The sequence below is a fragment of the Anneissia japonica genome, unplaced genomic scaffold (assembly GCF_011630105.1).
Source record: "Anneissia japonica isolate Jap-2015-1 unplaced genomic scaffold, ASM1163010v1 scaffold6417_len956965_cov193, whole genome shotgun sequence".
Lineage (NCBI taxonomy): Eukaryota > Metazoa > Echinodermata > Crinoidea > Comatulida > Comatulidae > Anneissia > Anneissia japonica.
The window spans coordinates 765,607-772,081 of record NW_022713977.1 but is presented as its reverse complement, the minus strand read 5'-3'; positions in this window follow the sequence as shown (position 1 = coordinate 772,081).

The window sequence follows — 6,475 nt, the reverse complement described above, 5'->3', positions numbered from 1 at the left end:
AAAAAAAAATAGAGAAAATTCATTCATTTTGTCATATACAATAAAATAAAGTATACAATAGGCTAACCTGAATATTTTATTTTTATATTTTTATTTTATTCAAGTTTCACTGGAACAAAAATCAGAATGCCAAGAACAAAACAGGTGAACAAGCACCTTTGCAAAGCCGTAATTACGACCGGAGATAGATCTAATTCAAAAAAGTCAATAAAAGTTATAGGCTTAATAAAAATAAAGATTTTTCCAGTTGGGAAAAAAAATAAATAGATTTTCAGCATTTAACAATAGTCATGGTTTTTTTTAGTAGAATGTTATAAAAATAGAAAAACGCATAGGCCTAACAAAATTTCCACAGCATTATAGGCTACTACCAACTGTTTTTTTAAAACTACAACACGGCCTAATAAAGTTATAGGCCTAATAAAAATAAAGTTTTTTCCAGTTGGGAAAAAAAAAAATTAAATAGATTTTCAGCATTTAACAATAGTCATGGTATTTTTCTGAGTAGAATGTTATAAAAATAGAAAAACGCATAGGCCTAACAAAATTTCCACAGCATTATAGGCTACTACCAACTGTTTTTTTTTTTAACTACAACACGGCCTACTGGTGTGATTCCTGATGATGACATTAATGTCGATATATTGAATGGCGTACATTTCGATAATTGGAGCATGTATCATACTACCTTATTTGGTGTGATACATTTATGCATATTGATCCGGAGTATTACAGGTATCAACAGTTGAAATCCACGCATTTGCGTGTTTTTTTTTTTGTTTTTGTTTTGTTTTTTATTTTTCCCTTTTTCTTTTTTCGCATAAGCCTGGTTCTCACGAGAGCCCTATTATCCGGATCGGGAGCTGACCGTTAGCGCTAACTGTTAGCACCTGCGTGAGAACGCCCGATCGGTTAGCGCTAACCGTTAGCAGTATCCGGATACCGCTAACGGTTAGCAAGCGCTATCGGTTAGCAAGTTGAGCGCGTTTCTATCATCAACCAATCACACGTACGCGTTTACAATTTCCAGTTTCTTATTGGCCAGTGATTAGATCATCATAGTTTTGGTATCCGGATCGGGATTTTTTCGTATGGACGCCAGCAGCTAACGGTTAGCAGGATCCGGATCCTGCTAACAGTAGCTGCCGTGTGAGAACATAGCATACGTTGTTTTATTATTATGACGCAATACATTAGATAAAGAATTAGAAGTACTGGTATTAGGCATATCCATTAAATTGATTATCTTATTAACTACTGTAATTCTTGCCCATCTTTATAGTTAGGGCTGGAGTGCGCCCTTCGTAATCATCAAAACAATTCTGTAAAAACGAAAAGGTTTTCTACCGGCGAAACATCAACTGCTTATAAATTGACTTAAATATAAGTGTTGTTCATGTATGTTGCGTCATGTGCTGCGTCATAACCAAACATAAAGAATGCCTTTTCCAATACCTCACCGTCATTGGTACTAAAGGACATACTGTAAGCCTATATTCGATTTGGAAGATCTACTGGTACGGTATGTTTATGTTTCAAATGACGCACTTATTATTTTCTAGTTCAATCATAAAGTTTTATAATAAGAATAGCGCTAACTCCAATGTATTCGATGTTCAAAATACGCAGAGCTCTGTGCGTGTACCATATAAGATGGCTGCCGTATATTCAGCTAATCATATTTTAAGCATCGTTTCAATGGCGCCATCAACGTGACATGAAAGTTTTGAGTACAGCCATGTTGAAACTCGAGCGTTGCGGTGTAGCGTACACGATTTCGATTTTCATTCCTCAGTACTTTATTTTTAAATCAGATACTCTACTTGTCATCTTTTTGGCTAGGCTAATTAATTAAGTTATTAATATAATCAATATTAATGATTAATGAAACAACAGTTAGTCATCGATCTTATTTATGGTTGTAACATGTCTAAGCCTGAAAATGGTGCTTTCCTACGGCGGCCATCTTGGATAATACACATACAAAACTCTGCATTGCTTCGTTGCCTAGTCAGCAGCACTTTAGAGTTTAATACTTCTAGCAATATGAATGATTTAACAAGTTTGTGACGGGTTAATTATCCAATGAATCAAATGTCATTTGAGATGGGTTTAATGGTAAATGGCAGCAAACCTAAGACCAGGACTGGAACATTTCAAGCTAAATCTCTAGCAATCATAAACGAAACAATTTGTTAATAACAATGACGTCATCAAATCCATTATGAATGTATCATTTGAATTCAGGACAGATTTCTTAATTTTCACGGAGTTGACAGAATGTAGGATAAATCGGGATATTAAATCCACTGCTTAATGGGTTTGACGAAAGCAGAAGCGCTTACAGTCAACGACGAGTTTTGAATTATTATCACAAGTTTTTAAATGTTATTTCAAGAGCGTTCGGAAGCCAAATTGTCTGTCTGCTATTAATACAAATATCTGAAAATTATATTTATTACCGACAAATATAAACTACGTATTGATATTATAGTTTCACGCGCAAGTATATTTTTTTAGCTTTGTGATTACACGTGTGGTGCCAACTGGACATTGGTAAGAAGTAGACCGACAGGAAAAAAACCCATCGTATGTTTTACCGACATTTTTTACATTTCCATGAAATTAATAGCCATGACGTCTTCCACTTACAAATTGCCCGTGTTTGCCTTATGGACATAAATTGGAGGTTGAGGGAAATGGTGTCACGCGTCTATCTAATTCTTTTAAATTAGTTACCGGTATATCCGTTATTGACAATAGGTGAGGATAAATTCAAAGCTAGTTTGTCGAAATTATTAAGATAAAAATAGAATTTCCTTATTCAATTAAAAAGCAGCTACCAGTACTTCAACAATAGACAACTGCAATAAGAACAAAACAAATGTTGGTATACTTGTTCTCATAGTCTTCATCATTAACAACAATGCAATACCGAATAGTATCCTCTATAGATGATCGGGAGTTCTTATTACCTCGTTGAGACAGGCTCCTTCTCAAAATTATTAAACAGGAGTGGGGTGGGGGGTTCTTTTGAAAATTAGTTTCTCGAAATTAAAGTCACTGTGTTTCTTTCCGATGTGTTATGGTATTTCTCTTGATGTGGCTTTCCAACCCAATAAATCCTCTTAGTTCCAAGTTTACACGACACTACGTTCAGCTGAGAGATACGCCATTCGTATCTAACGCCGGGCGTACATTTAATCCATGGCGTAACTAGCTAGATGTCCAGACTGTGCGATTAACGAACGCTAGCTTAAGTATTCGCGCGGATTATATTCGTATTCGTAATTCGCGCATTTTATTTCCTGTTTACATTTAGGCTTATCTTGATTGGTCAAATCCTGGCAGAGTTCAAAATCACTGATGCGTGACTGTCGTAACTCACTGGCGTACGCTTATCTGGGGTCTGTTGGTGGAATAACGTACTACGCCAGTGATTGCGCGATCACGGTAGGCCGACTTGTACTCTAACTGTAAGTCAGGCGTTCACATAGAGCTATTAAACAACTTTATATTCTTATTATATCCCTATGGGCGTTCACTACGCTGCGCACAAGTTCACACCACTCGATTAACGTACGTTACGCTAGCGTAAGTCATTGTGTCTGTACATAGCCTATGTCAAAGATCAGAGAAAAAAAACACACACGACGAAATGTCGTTATTTACAAGTGTTACTGCTGCTACCAAGAAAATAAATTAAACACCCGTAAAAAGTTAAAATAAATCTTTTAATTTCGTATTTAACAAGACCATCTTCAACTACCAGAAACTTAATATAGGCCAAACTAATTCTATGAAAATAAAAAAAACGATACATATGCCATTAAGGTGTTTCGCCTTCACATTCAGCATACACACTTTAAATTACTAGTAGGCTTTATGCGCCACAGAAATTATGCACATTCGCTAGTCGACTTGAGTAAACATCATTGGACGGTTTGCATTGACTGAAATCCATTCCAATTGTTCTTCTATGTCGGTGTTTGTATTACAAATTAAAATTGATTTATAGAAGCAACAGTTTAACCCTTCAATAGAGGTATGGGCATAGCTTAAATTATTAATGGCGTTAACAGGACAAATTGAGTAAACTAAATAATGATGCGTATCCAATGAAACCAATTTCAAATGTTGCGACATGTAGAAAATGTGCTGATGTAATACTTCCACATGTGTAGTGTTGTATAAATTAACTAGCCATCGCACTCCCCTACGTCCGCTACTTACGTTCAGAGGGTATGATGCATTTCTGGTTATTGTTACTAGTTCATGTTGGTCAAATTACCTATAGTAATTTCTCACTAAACTCATGAATGGCGCCAGCCACGGCCGCTGCCAAGAGAGCTCACCCACACCCCACGTCGGGGAGAAAAGTCACAATTCGTCGAGGAGAGGAAATTCTTTTTGTATATTTTATTCTATTCTGGTGCCATCCCTATGATAATCAGGACCAGTCGATCTGTTGATTTACATTTCATAGATCGGCCCAGACTAATGAAACGAGCAAACAATTAAATTTGTTTACTTTTAAGAACAGATAGTACGTGTAGGCGTGTTTAGCTGTGTCATTATTCTGAAAACGTATAGCGGGATCAATCATAAAACGCGATAGGGCCTACCACATTATATTATTACGCTACAATTAATGCAAATAAATTTTTTTATCATTCATTACCAGGAACTTATAATACAGTACAACCTTCCTAATAAATCTTGCGCTCAATATTAATCACGTTGTAATCATTGTTAGCTATCTCAACGCGGAGGTCGAACCATTGTTTGGAACACTGCTTACTTGTAATTAAATTGTTTTATTAATATATGTGGGCCTACCATTCAATTATTATACTATGTAAGAAAGCTGAATATGATGTTGTATAATATGTTCTACGAAGGTGTGTTGTTTTCAAAAGAATAAACAAATATATAAATTAAAAAAAAAATTATAGTGAGCTAGAGTATTGTTATAAATGCATTGTAATAATAGTTTCCTGAAGGTTAAGATAGAAGAATCCCACGCATAATGATTCGCAGTGAAGTCCATGCCCCCCGGCTTTCGGGATAGTTGAATAATGAATGATATCATTATTATAATCACTAATATACTGGCTGGCCTGTTTTGCACATGTTGTAGTAATTTATTTATCTCAGTATAACACATAGGCCTAAATTAAGTGAAGTGATATTGAAATTTAAATTATTTTAAGACGTACTATTTTATTGTTTCTGTTAAAACGAAAACCATCAATTTAATTTTTTAGTCACCATTTATTTTTGATCATTTAGATTTGAATTATATGGAGTATTTCTTTAAATTATTATTATTATTATTATTATTATTATTATTATTATTATTATTATTATTATTATTATTATTATTGTTGTTGTTGTTGTTGTTGTTAGAAGTTTAAACGACAAATTCAGGAGGACCCGTTCCATGTGCGTTGAAGAGGCTTTAATCTCCAGAATATCACGCCCTCTTTCTCGAGAAAATAGCAAGGAAATAGCAAAGATCTTATAAACACAAGATAGCGTTCTCCGCGATTTATGCGTAACAAATAGAAGCGTCGGTCAAGGTTCAAAAGTTTCCAATTTAGCAAGAGGGCGCCATTCATGCGCTATTATCAGAGCGCTATTATCAGAGCCATAGATAGAAAGAGTTGCGACATTGAGAATTTAGAAGCCATTTTGTGTCATACGCGATGCGCGTTCTGTGTCTAACGTGATGTGCGTTCCTGTGTATAATATTGTATAATACAGTTAGCGGCCTCCTGTATAGTTTAATTCCATTTAATCTTTTTAGCAGTCGCATTTGTAACTATTTTAATAGATTATTTTTAATGATTTCACTACTTTATATCCAATTTCATATTATAAATACTGTAATAATTTACTATTTTTGAGCAGTTCTTTACTCCTCGCCGATAGACCGAGAGAGCCCTTCGATGGCAAGCATTCTTCAATTAGGCAATCCTGCCATATAGACCATTAGGTAGCTCCTGTTATTTTTGCAAATAAATGATATGTAAGACCAGCAAAAATTAATTAAATATGTATATCAAAATGCAATTAAAATCCGTATATAGGGTATATAGATTTTTGCTCTTTAAATTAGAATATGAGCGAGCCCTATACAAATCTTATGTTACTAATTTGATTATTATTATCTATAAATATTAAAATAGTATAGGTCAGTTGACCGCAATATATAAATTGTGCTTTGCTGTAAATGTTATAAATTGTAAGTGTTAAATGATATACAGGATCTGTGATATATTCGACTTGTGTAATTATGTAACGTACATTTTATTGTATTAAAAGTCTCGCCTCTATTTAATTATTGTATTATGGCTGTACAGTATGTTACTTTTATAAACACACTGCAAGAGCGTGTCCGCTGTTTTAAAAGTGTCGTTTCCAAAATAAAGTTATAATAATTATATAATAGTATGCAATAGAAACAGCAAAT